Below are 21,200 nucleotides of genomic sequence, written 5' to 3' on the forward strand. Positions count from 1 at the left end.
ATATATTTAGATGGTAGATTATTGAATATTTTAAATATTTAATAGACTTGAACAAAGTCAAACATTTAACCTCCTTAAGTATACCCTATGTGGGTAGATGGACAAATAACAATATAGATTGAGGGATAATTGCACCCTGCAATCTCCTATAGCATGCAATAAAAGGGTGGTGTGGCCCCGCCTATGCAAGAGCATAAGAACTTAACATAATAGCATGCAATCTCCTACAGCATTTAATAAAAGGGTGGTGTGGCCCCGCCTATGCAAGAGCATAAGAACTTAACATCCTTCTTTATTTGATGGACCTTTTTCATTTGTCTGTTGTTTTGTATCTCAAACACTGTTGTTTGGAATTTATTTGGGGTTGGGTTGCTCTCCTATGTTGGTGGGATTATTATTTTAGCAAATTTTCAATAATAGACTTGTTATAGGTGGGAATTCAACTATTAATGGTATTAATGGTTTTGTAGGTATGTGTTGTTTGTTTAATGATAAATTTTGTAAAATGATTTTATAAAGTAACTTTTGTATTTAATGAATAAAAGTGATTTTATATTAATTTTAGTTATTTAAATCATTTCAATGAAAGATTAAATTTTAAGCAAAATTTAATCTTAACCATTGAGATATAGCTAGGGGTAGGATTTTTAGTCATTAAAAAGTTATAAAAAAAAAAAATAAGAGAGAGGTAAAGATACCTTTTACATAGTTTGAGTTGAGGGATTTCACTCAAATATGCAGGAGTCCTAGGAAAAGGAGCAAGAGAGTAGTAGGCCATTATCCCTCAAATTATTTGTATCTTTTCTCTGATGGGCCATTATCCCCATAGGAAAGCCCAAATCCTTAATAGAACAAGTTTGCTGGTTTTTTCCTTTTGTGGGTTGTCCAGAATATGTGTCCAATATGTAATGATAATTTATGTGTGTTTCCCAATGCATTTTTCATTATAACCCTAGTTGCGCATAAATTAATAATTGTGTGTGCATAAATTAATAAATTGTGTAAGGATTTGTTTGAGATTTATTTCCAAGTACTGGATTCAAAGAAACTTAAAATGTTATCAGAATGACGAGACTTTGCATAGAGATTCGAGTTGGGCCATGTGATTGGTAGTTCGTGATTTGCGAGAGCGCGGTCACTGAGTGAAGCTATCAGACGTGAGAGGGCGCTATTGTTGTCGACAGAAGAACGGGTCGGGGCGAAGCACAGTTGGGCTGGGAACAACTGGCAGGTGGCCGATAGAAGCGCAGGAGATTTGATGGGGTCGTCGGCGGCCTACAGGCCTGAGCCCACGAGGGGCCACTGAGGCAGTCAGCAGCCGCCAGGCCGACACCAACGCAGGAGGCAGCAAAGGGCCAAGATAGTGGCGACAGAGGCTGCAGATGAGCCCAACAAAATTGAAGGGGTCGAGCAACAATCGAATCTGCTCGCGATCAGAGATACTAAGGGCACAATGATAGGATGAGCTTACAAGGGTGGCGAGCAGCCATCGAGCACAATCGCGACCGAGAACAGGGAGACAGACTGGCAGACACAGGTAGGATGGACGTAGTGTTCAACGACAGTTAGTCGCTAAGGATCGAGTAGGATATCGCAGGTTGACCAACCAACATCTTACAATCGTGACAGAGAGAAAGTGCAGGGGCGACAGAACACCTAGTCACGAGAAGGCATAGCCATGCACGATAATGTGAATCGGGCCGACCCACAACACTCAATCACCGATAGAGGTATGGCAACCAACACAGCCACCAACCGCCTTGACCAACATCAAACAAGGGCATAGCTAAAGCCATGGAGAGCGGACACATGCGAGGGGGTTTAGCAACAGTTGTCTGCCAGAGGAGCTGTCGGCCACAGTGTTGAGCACAAACATGGAGAGCCACGGGAGATCGTGGGTCGAGATCATAGTGGTGCCGAGTTTTGCAAGAGGAACTAGACACTACACTAGAAGGAGTCGCGTGATCAAATACTCGTAGTCATTTGCAAGTGTATGAGGTCTAGTAGCTGAGGTTATAACACTGAGCAAGGATCGCCAAAATAAAAGAAAAAAAAGTTCAATGTTGTATTAAAAAAATTAAACTTCGGAAGTGTCCGGGCAGGGAGAAAGAGGCTCCAGGCAGCACATAAGACTCCCAGAGAGCGAGCAGAGGGTTTGGGGAGTTTCAGGAAGTGTGCAGGAAGGTCCGAGCAGTGGGTGGAAATTTTGGGTACCGGGCAAGAGGCTCAGGCAATGTGTAGAAAATCTAGGCAACAAGCCCGGGGAACGTCTAACAAAGGGTCGAGAGATAGACCAGGATGGTTAGCGATTGGAAATCCAAGTGTGAAAGCTGGAGAGCGAGGGCCGAGAAGGCTTGTGGTACTGAAGCTTAGAGAGAGAGAGTTAGCAACCTCACGGAAGTGATGGTTCGAGATAGCCATACAGGATACTCAAGAGCAAGAGGCTTTTAGGAGCATGGTTCTTAGCTTAGGTTCCATGGACATGCTTCTCTGTCCAAGGGAGCAATTACAATTACAATGGATGTGATGTGTTTGCAGATAGATCGAAGTTATGGAAGTACCTTTGTAGCTGAGAAGGAGTGTTAGATTGTGTAGTTTGGTATGAGAAGGAATGTTAGATTGTGTAGTTTGGTAGGACTTCCATAATAATTTGGTATAACTTGGTATCTTAGCATCGAAGATCACCCTTTTAAATGATAAACTTTGTAAAGTGATTTTATAAAGTATCTTTTGTATTTAATAATTAAAGTTGTTTGGTTATAAAGTTGAGTTAATTAAGTGATTTCAATGAGAGATTAAGTCACAACGGTTAATTTTGAGATGACAAGATTTAATCTAGGTCATTGAGATCTAGGGTTATGGTTTTTAGTTATTAAAAGGTTATAAAAGGAGATTTGAGGGAGAATAGAATATGCCTTGTAAACAGTTTGATTGAAGGGATTTCACTCAAGTGTGAGGGCTTGAGGAAAGGGAGTAAGGGGTAGTTAGGGAGTAAGAGCAATGCTCCTCAAACTATTTGTATCTTTCCTTTAATGGACCATTATCCCTAGTACGGGAGCTCAAGTTTTTAATGGAACAAGTTTGTTGGTTTTTCCCCTTTGTGGATTTTTCTAGGATATATCATGTGTCCAATGTGTAATGATGATTTTTATGTATTTCCGTTATGCATTTTTTGTTATGAACCTACTTGTGCATAAATTAATAAATTATGTAAGGGTTTGTTTGAGATTTATTGATAGGTGTTAGGTTCAAGGAAACTTAACATTGAGTCTATGCTAGAATTGGGTTACACTATGCTTCAACACCATGAATTGTTGGGGGTTGGTCTGCAGATGAGGTTATTATCTGCTAGTGGTTCCACCTTTGCATATTATGTCAGAGCCCGAGTCAGTTGTGGTGAAGAGGGACCGTGGTTGCAGGTTTTAGACTTGCTTTTCCTATCATGCTATTTATTGTTCTGGTTTTGACTCACGTGGGTTTAATTCTAGATTTTTTACATAATTCTCAACGGAGTGCACGGGGATTGGTTCTCTGGTATCCACAATCGTGAAGGGGTTTCTGCCTAGAGGTGGTTTGTAGTGTATTTGGTGCATGTGACCCTTCCTTACTATTGGTTTGGGTTGCCTCATTTCCACTGCTCCTCTTAGCTTATTTTCGGTCTCAGATTGGTTAAACCCCTTTCTCTCGACCAAGTATGGTGTTTTTCACTTATCTTGCTATGTGTTCTTCCTATTGTGGCAATATGCCTCGACATTGCATACATAACTGAAGGGGTAGCAGGGGTAGAGGCCAACAAGGTTGGCCACAAGCCTAGGGTTAGGCTCAAGAAGTCGTGACCGTTTTTCACTTTGTCACCCCTTAAAAAACACACGATGAAATTCACGAGTCAGAATCCTATGTTGACTGCTAGGCATACTCTGATTCTAAGATCATGGAGGAAGTAACAAATTGGCTTCATGACCTTGATCATACTAGGGGAAGAAGGAACCCATATCTAAACTCAGTCACCTTACACTAGCAATTGAAAACTCTTTTAGGCAGAGTCATGAAAGAGAGGCATGGCAATCGAAACAACATTTTAACTTCCTTGAATGAGATTCAAAGGGTGCAATGTCATCAATGCTCCTATTTGGCTAGTTTGGATGCTCTTCGGACTCATGTGGAAAGCCACCCACCTTCAATGTGAACTCAAGTCTTATGCTCTTGTTGGAGCGAGTGCATACGATCTTGCTCCGTGATCTCATCAGATTCTTGAGCATTTGTCATGACTTGCTTTAGTTTTTTGTTTCTTTATGGCTCTCTCTCGCTATTAATTTTTTTGGATCATTGTTGTAGACTCTATATTTTGACTCATGTTAATACATTATCGATCTAACATATCTAGTTCCCTCATGAAAGATTAAAATTGATTAATATGAGATGTTTAGAATGATGCAATTTGATATTTTGAGGTAATAGAAAATTAACTTACAAAAAAAAAGGACTTCCCTAGTATATCTCATTTTTGAAATACTCGCAAATATATAATTTATTATGTAATTTACACATTAAACAAAAAATTTAAATTGAATTTATAATTAAAATACCAAATTAATATTTTTTTGGGTTAGGATGTCTAAAAACTATTGGCTGCCATGTGGAAAACTAATCGAGAGTCTCAAAAATTTAACATTGTATAATGTCAATGCTATAAATGTATCATCTAAAGTAAAAACATAACTAATAAAAACTAGATATTAAAGGGGTTGGAATTTTCAAAATTTATTGTTTTCACACAGGCAAATCACTCAGTGACCAACAATTTTCCCATCAAATTCCATACCTGGTTAGAACTACACAATTGTCACTATAAAAACTATAACATAAATGCAAGCTTTATCATGTTATCGGGAAAGAGAATCAATATGAATTGGTGGTTGAGAGTCCTTTGTTTTCCTCTAATGAAGTGAAGGTGATGTTTGTACTATTCTTGACCAAGAGTGAAACTTAGTTCTCCAACTTTTCCAAATTATCTATAATTTAATACATATCCGAGACTAACACACCCACTGTAAAAGTACAAAATTAAAATTTTAATTCATATCAATTTCATCATTTAAATGATTAGACATTATATATTAACCTATATCCCATATAAAATACATATCATTGCCATATTAAACAAAATGAAACATGTAGAACTAGTGGTGATTTCTCATTGGATAGAAATAATTTATTGTTTTTAATAATTTATTTTTCAATTCATCAAAATAGTTTTAAAAATGAATATAATGAATTTATATTTATGTTTAATTATGTTATTAATTTATTATTATTATTGATATTTTAATAAAAATAAAAATATTTTAACTTTCTAGGAAATTTTATTTGGCAAACTCATGAAAATGTAAAGTAAATGTGAATACAAAGGCTCATGTTCGACTCCCCCTTGCTTACATGTAGTCGCATGTATAAGAAATAAATTATGGCATAAAAGTATATATTTAATAAAATACAAATATTTATGCTAAAATCTTATATGTAAAAACTAATATTAAATCAATGCTCGTGTCTTTATTTCTTCAAATGATCACATGGTCACTAGTTGGACATGTGGGTAATATTTGGATGATTACCCTGTAAAGCTATAACTTTTAGATGCAAACTTCATTCTAGTTGAGTGTTAGTTTGTTGGAAATATCTCAATGAGAGGAACAATTTTTTCTTCTAACAAGAAAAATCTAAAGCAATGTTCATTTGACATCTTACCCATAGAAATGTTGTTTAGAGCCCCAAAAATGTGCCAGAATTTAATGACCTAAATTTGAATAAATAAACATCATCTTTTAGATGTCACAAATTCTAGTCTCTCCCATAAAAAGCATCAACAAATTCATATCATACTTGTGCACATCTATTTGATCTTTAGATCAAGGAATAATGATATTCAACATTACATTTGTTGAGGATAAGAACCAATTTAATTCTAAGAACTATGTGGGTAGGAGTTGTTTAATGAGATTGCCACAAGAAATAGAATACAATAAAGTTCTTTGGAATGCATCATCAACCACTCCAACTTAATAATTTAACCAATTACTTAGAAATAAATGAAAATTTAGTCATCAAATCTTTTCGAAATTAGCTAATGCCACCAAGTAGGATTCTCTCCTTCCCATAACTTTCACAATGTAGAGAACAATTTACTATACTCTTTTTTGAGAAAGAGGAAGAATTTACTCTAACATTACATGAACATGTTGTGAGAACAAGAAAAACCAAATGAGAGACAACATAATGATGATGAATAGTAAAGATGTGTTATACTTATTTCTATTATATATAAAATAGTTAGAGCATGTCATGCCAAGGGTGAGAATCATTTGAAGGGAGGAATTTTAGGGTTTAAATTTTTTTTATGGATTAATTTTCCATGTTTTTTCCAAAAAATATTTACTAGCTTATATTTTTTATAAAAGGATTCATCCAAATTCTATATAATAAAATTATTTTACTTTAAAAATAACTAAAATTTTATAAAAACTATACTGAATCTTTACAAATTTGAATATTTTTATATAAATATATCTAAACATTTTAAAGTTAGCATATTAAGTAGTAAGATTAACCAAAGTTTTTATACTATGTAAAATTGTTAGAAATTTAAATATTTGAACGAATATATCTTGAAATATTTTGCAATAAAATTGACCAAAATATTTACGTTTTAATATATATATATATATATAATCTAATACAAAATATAAAATAAAGAAACATAATGAAATAAATAAGAAATAAAAATTTCTTATGCTATACACAATCACAACACAAATTAATCTTACACATCATTTCACTTAATGCCCTATGATATGATCTCACATCCCCATTTTGTGTTCACTATTTCAATTGTTATATTGTTATACATTTGAGTCTCCTTACCATCATAAATATTTGTGGAGTAGGCAATATGACACTTTTTAATAAATAAAGAGGTTAAAAGAAAAATTCAAGAATTTAGTAGGTTACGAGGTCAAATCCATATCCTTACTTTATTTGACTATTATTATTATGTAAATGGTAAATGGTAACATACCTGATGTTACCCACAGTTACTCAAACCCCAAAACTTTAACAACGAATAATTTGTAACAAACCAAAATTTTTTGTAAAAAAATTTATAAAAATAGAACTCCCTAGTGGGGGTGTTACAAGGGCATCAAAATAACATCAGAATAGGTAGAGTCTCTGGCATGTCGTCTCCCTTCGACAAGCATTTTCCGATGGGCATCATAGTTCACATGCAGAGAATCCCTTCGAGGGAGAGATGGTATCTCCACATGGCTCTACATGGGCCACATGTGGCACATCCTGGGCTCACACCATGGGAGCCACCAACTGGGTCTCATCATATTAAATGCAACATGCAAAGGGTTAAGGTTTTCATTTTCGATCATTTGTTTTGTTAACAAAACCTCTCTCGTTTGCACATGCATGGAGCACCTCTCCCATGGCGGATTGGTTATCATAGGACCTTGCATTGACAACAAAGGAATGTTCATTTATGACCTCATTCTGGGTCACTTTTTTGGGATGGCGAAAACTTGGAGTTTGTAGTACACTTGGCTACTGCCAAGGAATTTGCAGATGACATGTTTTAATTATGATGGTCATGACCTTACACAGATATATATTTATATATCTAGCAGAAAAATGGATCATGTGATCGACATTCTTCACTTGCAGAGGTTATGTTGTTGTTTGTGGTCTCAACCTCAAGAGGCCGCAGTGGACGATAAGTTAGATAAGCTGGGTATTTTCTCAATTCTGAAACCTCACTAACTGGTTCAAAGCATTCTCATCTTGCAACATTGGGTACTCATACTCCCCTTAACTTCTTATCTATGAAAATTTCAAGTCTGAAATCCTTTTGCAGCAGCATGTATTATTTCTTCTAATTGTTAATTAAATTAATAGTTTATTGCTACGACAACAACGAAATAAAAACAATGTAATCTTCACAAAAATACTACAAAAAGTAATAGCATTGGAAACTGAGAAATGTTAGCACACACACATAAAATTTTACACAATTATTTTGGACAAAAGTCCCTGGAAAAACCCAACTTAGGAAAACCAATGCAACAAATGAGGGTTTTATATTATTAAGCAAAAGTTAATTTATTGAGTACAATATGGATGTTGAATACTAGTAATCTTGCAGAGAAAATACCGGTGAAAATATCTTGAGGGAAATTATCCTCACTTTGATTAATCCTGACACTTTACTGCCACTAAAAATCAAGTTGTCCACCTAACCTTCTGCAGCTTATGCATCACCCTGGCGTAGTCTGCTACACACTCAACCCGCACTTGTGCTTCTTGCACTTGCTCTTATTGGAACAATTTAAAATCAAGCCATCCTACCTACCACTGATTGGGAAAACGCTTCTCCGGCCCTCTGGAACCTTTTCTCAGCCTTTGGAACTGAAAAAGTCTTCTTCCTTTAGCGAATCAAATTTCCCTCTAAATCTTTTGTGCTACCTTTGCGTAACTTCCTAGATAAATTTCAACTTCTCTACAAATGCACTCACCAGATCTGGAAATCTTCCTCTGACTTCAATTGTCCTCATCCCTCCTTATCTCTTCTTCCTTCTGGCTACTACCTCTGGAAAATTGAAATGCCCAAATAAATTTATCTTTTTGTCTCCACAAGCGTGTTCTCCATCTACCCATCGACTTCTTATAATAATAAAAAATTGGACCTCCAACGACTAATATTAAAACTTAATCAAGGGCTAATATCATATCAGGGTTGATCCTTGTGAGTTTCTAGAGGATTCACACCTTATCTCAATTAATTTTGATTAATTAACCCCTTTTCCTAAGTTTAAAATTGTGAAATAATTAAAAATATACTAATAATCTAATTGAGACACTTCTAGGTTGAATTTCCAAAAATGATTTATGGGTTATGGATAACTCATGTGTGTTAGCCTCTCCACAAAGTTTCGAGACTAGAACACCTCCAATGATACAAAATCTAACACTCCCTCTTAGCGAGGAAGGTGTTCTGGTGCTACACCATTGCTGCTACAACACCTTGTCTCTGTATCACCCCTCTCTCACATTGCTAATGTCTAGCCACTGTGATTGATTGCCACTGTCCACCAACTATTGCACAACTCTGATGTTGCATATGTGTTGTTGCTGACATTGCTACGCTTCTGCCAATTTTGCATCTGCACTGCAACTCCCTCTCATTTTTTGTTGCTGCAATTGAAACAACTACAATTAAGAAGCATCCTAAATACTGAATCAACTGTGTCTGTTGTATATGACTACTACTAGCCACTACATTGTCCACTGAAGAATCTGCGACGTTGTTGACTTTGCATTGTGCCACTCTGCACCGCACTCCTTAACGTCTAACTTCCACTAGTCTGCAATTGTCACTCAGATAATCTGACTACATCACTGACACTGATCCATCTTGCTACTAAATAATGTGGGCGCTCGTAGCAAGGTAATGATCCATGAGGAGGACACCTCAATGTACCCTGCCCAATCTCTGCAACTCTGGGACTACAAATCCATGTCGCCCTACCTCTCTCCTAGAGGTATAACTGCAAACATAGAAAACTATTCCTCCAACCTGGAGGATAACTTGTCTATCTCAAGAGATGTTGCCACTTAGTCCTGCTTCTCCTACTTCTCCTTCTTCCTGAGAGGACACTGCGTAATGTAGTGGCCAAGCTCACCACATTTGAAACACTTGACATTTGACAAGTCCTTATTCTTCTTCTTCTCCCCCTACCCCTAACTGGGACCTTTAGATGCTAGGGCCACATTCTCCTCTTCCTTCTCACTCTTCATGCCCTTGTTGCTGCTTTTGTTGATGGTGCTCTTTACTAGAGCTCGCCTCAACTCCTCCTGCTGTAGATCAACCCACATCCTGTCCCATCCAGGAAAATTTGTCTCTACCCATTTACTTTGGAAAACACTTTCCATTCCTCCAAGACACTCTGCAGTGCTAACCATACAAGCTTTGTGGGTTGGGGCACCTCCCCAACGACTGCTAACTGATCTCGGACCTCCTGAATCCTAGTAAGGAAGGGATCTATGCCCTCACCCTTCTGCATCCTAACACTTCTTAGCTTCACATGGAGAAACATCTTCCGTTGCTCGAAAGAACTCTGCTATAGTGTGGAGAGAACATCCCACATCTCCTTGGCAATATTCTTTCTAGCTACATATGAGACTATATGATCTCGAACTCCATCCAAGATCATCTACTTCTCCTTCGCCATTTCCTTTTTATACTCCTTCTGCTGATCTGCATCTTGGGGTACTGCTACCACATTTTTTGCATAGGTATTTAGACCATGCTCATTAAGGAGAAAGGACATTTTGGCCTTCCAAATAACATAGTTGGAGTCACCGTCTAATCTATCTTGATCTCTAAGACCAGTTGTGGCCATCTTGAATCTGGTCAAAAAATCCCTCTTTCCCTCTATTTGGTTGTTGAATCTGCTACTCGTACTCCCTTATGGAGTGAGAAAAACAACTCACAGCTCCTGCAAATCTGCTACAGGAAAAATCGAACCTCTAAAACTTGAAGTCCCCTGAGAAAAATTTTCCCTGTGTGTGTGATTTTCTCTTCCACTTGGCACAAATTTTGCTCTAGTAAACAGTTGCAAAACCCTTTGTTCCTAGACAAGAAATCTACTTAGCGAAAATTTGAGTTCCCTCTCCCTTTTCCTAATGGAACCACTGAATCTGGCAAGCCGATTTTTTCTACTAACCCGCACTGAAAAATCAATCTGCCTAGCTTAGGCTCTACGCAACCTCCAAAAATTCATCTTGCTGCTCCCTCTGAGCAATGAATTTTTTCTTTCGCTTCTAAGCTTTCCTATCTGATCAATCACACTTTGATACCATGTGAAAATTACAAGTCTGAAATATTTTTGCAGCAATTGATATTATTTCTTCTAACTATTAATTAAATTATCAGTTTATTGCTACGACAACAACGAAATAAACACACTACAACTTCACAAAAATACTACAGAAAATAATAGCGTTGGAAACTAAGAAATGCTAGCACACACACATAAAATTTAACACAATTATTTTTGGACAAAAGTCCCCGGCAAAACCCAACTTAAGAAAACCGGTACAACAACTGAGGGTTTTATATTATTAAGCAACAATTAATTTATTTGTGTACAATCTGGATGATAAATATTGGCTATCCTACAAAGAAAAAACTAGCGAAAATACCTTAACGAAAATTACCCTCACTCTGAGCAATCCCGACCCTTGAATTCCATTGAAAATCAAGCCATCCACCTATCCCTACACAAATTTTGTGTCACCCTGGCGCATTATGCTACACGCTCTACCCACACTCACACTGCTTGCACTTGCATTGCCTACACACGTGTTGTCTGCATACGAGCTGCCCACACTCACACTGCGTGCACTCGCTCTACTCGGAGCCACTGAAAATCAAGTTGTCTTGCTTGTTGCTGATTGGGAAAACGCTTCTCCATCCCTCTGGATCTTCTGCCCGATCTCTGGAACTGAAAACGTCTTCTTCCTTTAGCAAATCGAACTTACCTCTAAAACTTAGGTGCCGCCTTTGTGCAACTTCCTGGAGAAATTTTGACCTCTCTACAAATGCAACCACTGGATCTAGAAATGTTCCTCCAACTTCACCTCCTTGCCCCTCTCTGTCTCTGCTTCCTTCTGACTCGAACTCTTTTGACTGCTCCCTCTGGAAAATCAAATTGCCCAAGGAAATCGATCTTTGTGTCTCCACAAGCATGTTTTCCATCTACCCATCAACTTATTCTTATAATCTTTTATTGGACCTCCAACGACCAAGATTAAAATTTAATCAAGGGCTAAGATCATGTCGAAGTCGATCTGTATGAGTTTCTAAGATCATGTCGGAGTCAATCCGTATGAGTTTCTAGATGATTCACACTTATCTAAATTAATTATGATTAATTAACCCTGTTTCCTAAGTTGAAATTTAGGAAATAATTAAAAATAGGCTAATGATCTAATTGAGACACTTCTAGGTGGAATTTCCACAAACAATTTCTGGGTTATGGAGAACTCCTGTGTTTTAGACTCTCCACAAAGTTTCGAGCCTAGAAAACCTCTGATGCTATAAAAACTAATATTATTGTGGGAAACAACGTTGGTTTTAGAACTTCCTTTTGACTAACTATGGTGTCCATGTTTTTTATGTTATTTTTACATAATTTTAGGTCAAGTCGCTTGTTTGAACCGGTCATGGTACTTCCTTCAACAAACTCTAGGAGTTTTGATCTGATTGGCATTTCGTTCAATTTCCCAGTGTTGGTATGTGGTGTATGGTATCAAGGAACTTTTTCGGTCTAGTTCTGATAGGTATACTACCTTTTGTCACCCTCTCGTCTATTAAAGCACACAAACCCTGTCATGTTTTGGTTTTCAAGTTTTCTAGGTCTCAGTGAAGTTATTTTATTGTGAGTATTTGTCTATTAGAGAGCAGTCGGTCTTATGCGACCACAATTAGTTCACATTCCTCAAAGTAGTCTGCAAGTGACGAAGTAGCATTATTCTGGGGTCATTCTTCCTCCTGCCAGTTATCCTCAACTTGTTTGCTTCATCTCTACAAAGGTGTTTTTATTCAGGTTCAAAAGCCATTTAATATTTTATTCATTCATATATCCTCTTGTGTCTGCTCAATCCTTTTAAGGAGGTAAACAACCACTTATTCTCTCAGTTGTTTCAAGTCTTGTTCTTGTGTTTTGTTGGCAAGTTTCCTGTGGAAATGGTACCACGACAACGACTTCCTTGTCATCAGGGACATGCTTTAGGGGCATCTTCATCTAAGCATTGTCAGTTGTTTGGTTGGGAATCAATAACTAACTTAATGACGTGGTTCCCCTGGAAATTAGAAAGAAGATTCTGCATTTTGAAGCAAGGGAATTTGTGGATCGAGTATATTATTTTGATTCTGAAATTGGTGGAAAATATTTGAAATGGGTTCCCGATCCTGGGAAATTCAAGAAGAGAAGACTGCATTTTCTCCATTCCATCACCCTACATTGGTAGATGAAAACATTGCTTAGTATGGTAATTCAGGATAAATGGGTAGACAACTACAAGCTCTTTATTGCACAAGAGGATATCTCTTAGATATGGTGTCGATGATATAGTGGTCAAATTAAGTCGAGTGGAAATATTCGTGGTTTCTGACTCAAGGACAAAATCAAATGATCATCAGGATGAGGATGCAGTGATCAATGTTCCACCTCTAAACAGTGTCCCACCTCTGAACACTACAGATGAAAACTCTCCTCCTCTCTCCAGTCATCATTTTGGACTAATATGTCCATTATGTCTAATTTTTTGCACACTATATTTATGGCCTATTTCCAGCTTTTGGTAGCTATCTACTACTTTTTGTACTCTCTATAATTTTGTTCTTTCACATATGTTATAAGCTTCGGGTTAATATTTTAGGTATAAAAGTCATAGTTTTGTTTTTTCAGATGTAAATCCAAGGATTTCACACTTATATTCCTTGGCTCAATAGTTTACCGACCAATCAGTGTAGACATAAAGTTTTATCTTTGTTATTTTTTTTGTTATCAATAAAAATTTACAACAAAAAATTATAAAAATAGAACTCTTCTCGTACGAATTTTTTTTTGTTATCAATAAAAATCTATAGAAGGAATATACAACAAAAATTTGTAAAAATAAAACTCTTCTCATATGAAAAAAATAAACGAATTTTAAGAAAACAAACTTCAACGCCTTAACTTGTTTGGAAAAAGACCTTCCTCATGCGGTGTGTTAAACATAAAGATTATTATTACTTCCATTATAACAAGTGCTGGAGGCAGCGGTAGTCCCTAGCGGGTAGTCAAGCCCAAATGTGGTGAACAATCGTTTTCTAAGATTATAAATTTTAATTAGAATGAGCAACAACAAGCTTTAATTACAATGAAAAATACTTTTCTTTTCAATCCGTGGCATATTATATTAAGCTAAAAGTAGTGTTGAAGTACGGTTTCTCTTAGGCATATTTTAATCATTTGTTGCTTATTTTTTGGCTGGCAAATTAGCTTATTCTATGGTTTAGTTTTTTTGTTACACTTCTAGTGTTTAATCCCGAAGGTCATGACAAGACAGGAAGCAAGAACCCATTGCACCAAAAAACAAAACAATTCTCGAAATTAAGTAAAGCAAAAGATATCATATTTGGTGTTGAATCCAGAGCTAAGGAAGTAAAGCAAAAGATATAAGATTTGGTGTTGAATCCAGAGCTAAGGAAGTAAAGCAAAGGATATTAGATTTGGTGTTGAATCTAGAGCTGCAACATTGCAAGGTGTGGAAGATAAAATTACACACTCAATAATATATTCTATTCATTGTTTACACACATATTTATACAATCAATAGTCTCAATATAGGAATGTTATCTTAGACGTACAGTAGTGTGGTTGAGAGATTCTCTCAACCACACACTAAACTAGGAGAAACTATATTCTAGCTTATTCCTATCATGTAGGAACAAACTCCTCAAATAGAAAAGTACAACCATAGACAAGTAGGAATTAATTTATTTCCAACTCCCCCCTTAATGACTACTTGTCATGATAGTCAAATCCACCACTATCAGAATTGCATGTACAAAACCTCCAAAAACACAATCTGCCGCCCTCGGACAGATCCACAACTTCTCCGATCCCACGGATCCCCTTGAAGGTGAATTGGCGTGATCCTGAACGAAAAACCCGCACCCATTGGCGCGATTAATGGCCTAACAGACGCGCCAGTTGGCCTTCCTGGCATTGCTGTTAGTGCGAAAAACGCCAATCCCCTTCTACTCAAAAAAAAAATCATCTGAGTCCGAGCCAGGTGTTCTGCAGTCCACCTGCTCCTACGAGCACAAATCTCCCGTGTACACACTGCCACAAAGGCACGCTGACTCAACTCAGCCAAAGCTCAACACAGCCACAAAGGCGAGCTTGTCAAACAACATATTGACATCCACGATGCCAGCCACAAAGGCACCTCAAGCCACATAGGCGATTCAGCCACAAAGGCACTTCAGTCACAAAGACTATATAGATGGTTTCTGGCTCACCACCAACCATTCAGCCACAAAGGCAAGTTGGCCACAAAGGCACTTCAGTCACAAAGACTATATAGATGGTTTCTGGCTCACCACCAACCCTCACATTCAGTGACAAAAGATGGTTTTAGGCTCAGCACCAACCCGCACTTTCAGGTGATAAAAGATGGTTTCAGGCTGACCATAAACCATTACAAAGTGGTTTTAAGATCACCACGAACTTTCAAATTCCTTTACAAGGCTTACATTCCATACTTCAACATTTGGAGTTTCTGGGTACATACAATGATTATTACAACATTCTAGGGAGTCTATTCCACACTAACTCAAACAAATCTACTTTGCTGTCCACCATAACCGTTGTTGCTGCTGCTTTACCTCATCTATTCATTGTTCATATCTTGGGCATCTTTGTCAAATAAGTTCTTGGAACTCCATGCTTATCCTGTCATTTGTTAGAGTCATGAATTCTAACAAAACAACTTTACCTACATTGAGTTAGCTAGGCTCAATAAGGCTCAATAATATTATGCATAATTCCAAGATATAAAAAAATAAACTTTCAGATTGACAAAATATCAAATTTCTCTATCTTTGCCCAAAGATGATTATTTCCCAATCATAACAACAACTATTAGAGTCCAGAAATATCATGAATCATAACCAGTGATCTGCAATTGGCTGCCTGCTCGGCACACACCACCGGCCCGATCTCCTCCAATCCTGGAGTGTTCTTGGACCCAACAATCTTCTCCATGCTGGGCTGCCACTTCACAACCAATCCTCTGCCAACATAACCAGTCCACCGGTTCGACCGATCTGCTGTCATCTGCTCGGATCTCACTCTCCGAATCGCAGACACACATAAGTTGTTTCGTTCTGTCATCCTCGGATCTGTGTTAGGATTCAGCTCACTGCAATCCCAAACACCCTTGCATCGAAGAGACAAAGGTAACCAGCCACACGACAATCTCACAAATTCGAGATCGCTCCAAGCTGCTAAGAAATCCAACATCTGGAGGGGTCACAAGTTCTGGAGGGGGAGCGATCTCCAAAAACCACAGGCTCCAGCCCATAGCGGAGGACCAACGCTTGAACTCATGCCTGAAACTTTGAACAAAGCCATCAGACTCCATGGAGACCTTAGCTCAGATCTGAGCAATGACATCACACCAAACATAACGGGCAACAAAGCTTCCACATAATCAGCAACAGACCCTTCGCATGCTCACAACACCTATCTCGCACGCACGGGCTAGAGGGCGTCGCTCCTTCTCTACCTCAACCCTCAGAACAAGTCAGATAAAATCATCGGCGAAAAAACGAGAGCCAATGCAGCCCCGTCCAACACGCAGATCACTGCGCGACTGCAGCCTCCTTCGGTCTTCTCCTCGGCTTACAACGCACCACCAGCAGTCTCAATTTGATCATCGAACCCAACCTTCCCAGCAACAGTACTTGCCGACCTCGTCGACACAAAGGGTGACAAATTCCAATATGATCCTGAATTCAATTCTGCCCTCTTCAAGACTCCGGTAAAAAAATCTCATCCCTGGGAAGAAAGATAATAATCAGCATCCCCACTGGTTCCCAGAGACGCGCTGCCATAAAACCTCGCAGTACCAGTGCCATGGCCGCTGAAGAGGATCCTACCCAAGATAAATACACTCTGCGCCCCGTTAGGAACAAGGCCTTGGGGGCTTGCAATCAGATTTCTTACCACCATGGACGAAAGCCTTGAAGAAGCCATCGCTGGCAACATCGAATTATTTTTCCACTGTTCTCTCTCTTGAATGAATTTGGAGACAATATTTGAAGGTCGCGTGTTCGTTCCACGCTCACCGCACTAGAACCTTGGAATTGCTTAACATCTTCACTGTCGCTTTTGTCTTCGGACCTGGAACAGGAGCATGATAATGGCAAACAGAACTTTTGCATGATGCCGATCGTATGCCCTCGAAACGGCACGGGCAGTTGGGGAAAGACCCAACTTGGAGTGGCAAACACTACATTCTATCACCCCGTTCTTCATCTTGCTGCACAAAGTTTATTGTGCACACAAATGTCCAAAAAACTCTCGGCGATCACTTCTGGAATATATCAGTGACCCGAGTTCGAATCTCCTGGTTATATCCCATTACAGAGCACAAAGCCCAATGCTGTTATCAACAGATCCACGTTACTGATCTTTCACCTGGGCTTCGATTTCCTTGCAATTTCAATCAAATTCGCAGAGATCTCCTCCACGGCATCCAACAGCTTCAAACAATCAAAAGAGGCTTGATCTACCTCATCACCGATCCCCGATCTGCCACTTTCCTCGGGCAATCAGCATTCACAGGGCCATCGATCGACCCAAATGTACCACTCTCCTCTGGTCATTGTCATGCCTCCTCAAATCAATGTCATGCCTCCCGAGATTTTGCGCAACTAGATCAAACTAGAGCACCTGCGGCCCTTTACAATCTTGATTCTAATACCAATACCAAGAGAATCGACAGGTTGGAATCAACGCCGCACAAAATGTAGCCACGCTTTCCCTGTGGGTCAACAGATCGGACCACCATCTCTTTTAAAATCTCGATTGAGATTTGTTGGCCTCTTCTACAAAATTTCAAACAGTGGTATCATGCCACAACGGTGGCTCGATACAGTGGACTTCCTCCTCAGGGGGTGCGATGCCTCCAAATAAAAACCTCGGCAGAGATCCGATCTGATCTACGTCCACCAATTGGTGTTAGCTCAGCAGTGATCCAGATCCTAACACCACCGAAAAGATACAACGCCTAGCCTACACAGAGTGCTTGATCACCTGTGGGCTCAGCACAATAGAGATATTTTGGGTGGCCCTGTTCAAGTCGATGAGCGACCACCGAGTTCTGCCAAAGGCTCGGTTGTAAAGCCTGTTAAGTTGGTTCTATTATACCATGCGATCAGCGAGCAGGAGCAAGCGATCCTCTTCACAATTCTCAATCACGCGACAGCAAAACCTCCCGAGGTCTTCAACCGCGCCGTGAATTGTATTCAACACTGCCAAGCTCCATCAAATCACAAGCTCGCAGGGTCGGCTCAGCAACACGATTTCAATCAGCCGATCAAGTACTTGAACAGACCATAAAAAAAAAATGATGGACAAACAACATATAATAAACCCTTTATTTTCAATCAGCCCAGGAGGGGCCAAGCCCTCACAGGCTCTGATACCAAGATAAAATTACACACTCAACAATATATTCTATTCATTGTTTACACACATATTTATACAATCAATAGTCTCAAGATAGGAATGCTATCTTAGACGTACAGTAGTGTGGTTGAGAGATTCTCTCAACCACACACTAAACTAGGAGAAACTATATTCTAGCTTATTCCTATCATGTAGGAACAAACTCCTCAAATAGAAAAGTACAACCATAGACAAGTAGGAATTAATTTATTTCCAACTGTGGAACAACTGGGAGATGCTATAAAGGTGAAAATGGGACCAAAGGGTCACAATGTTGTTATTGAACAAAATTATGGTTCTCCAAAAGTAACAAAGGATGGTGTTATTGTGGCAAAAAGAAATGAGTTCAGTGACAAGTTAAAAAATGCTTGTGCAAGTATTGTGAAGCAAGTTTCCAATGCTACAAAAGATGTTGTAGGAGATGGCACTACCTGTGCGACCATCCTTACTCGTGCAATATTCACAGAAGGCTGTAAGTAAGTTGTAGACAATTGCAGTTGGGATGAATGCAATGGACTTGAGACGGGGCATTAGCTGACTTGCAGCTGGGATGAATGCAATGGAATTGAGACTAGGAGTGAAATTGTTGAACTGATTGCCAAAGCAATGGAAAAAGTTGGAAAGGAGGAATCATAAATATTGCAGATGGGAAGACATTGTACAATGAATTGGAGGTTGTTGAAGGAATGAAGCTAGACAAAGGCTATATATCTCCGTATTTTATCACAAATGATAAGGCCCAAAAATGTGAATTAGAGAATCCTCATATTCTGATACATGAAAAGAAAATTTCAAATTTGAATGCAGTTGTCAGAGCAATGGAGCTGACCTTGAATAAGAAAAGAGATCTTCTGATTGTTTCTTTGGAGAAAACAAAAAATACAACTTGGAGGATCTTGTTGTACTTACTAGTGATCAAATGATTACAAAAGAACTTGGCATAAAGCTTGAAGCTTCTATGTTCGATTCAGCAAATAAGGTAACTGTATTGAAAGAAGGTAACTGTATCAAAGGATGACACTATTATTCTTGATTGAGGTGGTGATAAGAAGGCTATAGAAGAAAGATGTGAGCAGATTCGGGCCGCCATTGAAGCCAGCACAACAAACTATGATAAGGAAAAGTATCAGGAGAGGTTGGCAAAGCTTTCAGGAGGAGTTGCAGTTCTGAAGATTGGTGGAGCTAGTGAGGCAGAAGTAGGGGAGAAGAAGGACAGAGTTACATATGCCTTGAATGCCACTAAGGCAGCAGTAGAGCAGGGTATTGTGCCAGGAGGTGGATTTCTCTTCTTTATGTGACAAAGGAGCTAGAAAAACATCAGACTGCTAACTTTGACCAAAAGATTGGAGTGCAAATTATTCATAATGCATTGAAGATGCCTGCATATACGATTGCTGCAAATGTGGGTGTCAAAGGTGCAGTGGTTGTTGGGAAATTACTGGAGCAAGATAATCTTGACCTTGGCTATGATGCTGCCAAAGACTTTCTTCTTTCTTCTTGAAATCATGTGTTTATTATTATACCATTTATTCAAAGACCATATCATGCACATTAGAACAAGCTATCTGAGTTTTGGTGAAGAGAATTCTTGAAATCTTGTGTTTATTATTATACCATTTATTCAAAGACCATATTGTGCACATTAGAACAAGCTATCTGAGTTTTGGTGAAGAGAATGATAGAGGCATAGGTAAAAGAAAATATACAAGAAATTTAATAAAGTAGCCAAGCCAATCAGCAACCTCTTGACAGTTCAATCCTTTCAAGGAATGTGAAACTCAGATCCAACAAGGACCTGATGGATCAAATTAGAGGAACTGAGTTATTTGTAACTTATGGATCAAACAAGGATTTCAATTGCAAGAATATAAAATTGTCTGACCTGTTACATAATATTTAATTTTTCTTGTTGAGGTGTTTGTTTTAATAAAAATAATAATGAATGGTTTGAAATACTTAATTTCTCGAATAACCAACTTTGAGCATAATCTCAGCAGTGCTAAACATGCATCGTATTATAAGCAATTGCATTATTTCCCCTCTGAATGATTCACTCGAATAACCAACTTTGAGCATCTTCAGCACGAAACCTGCATTGTCTATAGAGATCGATTCTAAATCTCATTACCAAAGGATGCGACGACTGCTAGACTTGGCCAAACGACAGGACGCAACAGATGATAACCTTCCACTGACCAACAAGCCCCTCTAACGCCAAGAAGAAGGCCATGGATTCCCCCTTAGTGGTGGAGTAAAGCTTGCCTAGAATCAGAGTTACTGCTACCACAGGATATCTAGAGACCAGTAATTCTTCGGCAATTCTGAAACTATGGTAAAGGAAGTCTAGTAAAGACTGAGTTATTCCACCAGACGATGACAATCATGGTAAGAACAATTATAACTAGAAAGAACTGGAAAGAACGTAAATGGCATTCTTCCTCTCAAGGATCAAACCCTTTCGTGCTTAACTAAGGAATTGAGAAACCACTAGGCTTCCAAAAAAGTTAGCAACAATGCCAATTATTTTTGGAAACAAAGAAATAATTTTACACTTGGTTCTACGCAAAATCGCCATTGAAAATCATCATAGCTAAGAAACCATTGTATTCGTGTATCTAGAAGGAATGAGGAGTAAATTGATAGAAACCCTTTCATATTACAATATTGATGTTAACAAAAATCCTAACTAGGACAAACAAGAGAATCACTAGCTGAGAATAGTACAAGTGATTTGAGCTTTTCTCCTGGAAAATTGAAGGAGAAACCAATACCCAAAATATAGCCTTAGGTGAAGGCAATTGTTATGGTTTCATCTACGGATTTTCCGAGAGAATATCTCATATCGAACAC

At 38.4% G+C, this 21,200-nt stretch overlaps 1 protein-coding gene and 1 pseudogene across 2 annotated transcripts in view; both read left to right on the plus strand.

Annotated features, from left to right (window-relative positions):
- LOC149162734 (fatty acid amide hydrolase-like) overlaps nt 1–21,200 on the plus strand; it is a 346,996-nt gene that overhangs the window by 7,549 nt on the left and 318,247 nt on the right. The gene's annotated exons all lie outside the window — the stretch shown is intronic.
- LOC149162735 (chaperonin CPN60-2, mitochondrial pseudogene) lies at nt 1,462–19,851 on the plus strand (annotated as a pseudogene).

This window comes from Pinus tabuliformis, chromosome 5_2 (assembly GCF_031772625.1).
Source record: "Pinus tabuliformis cultivar Carrire ecotype Pingquan chromosome 5_2, CPIR1, whole genome shotgun sequence".
Lineage (NCBI taxonomy): Eukaryota > Viridiplantae > Streptophyta > Pinopsida > Pinales > Pinaceae > Pinus > Pinus tabuliformis.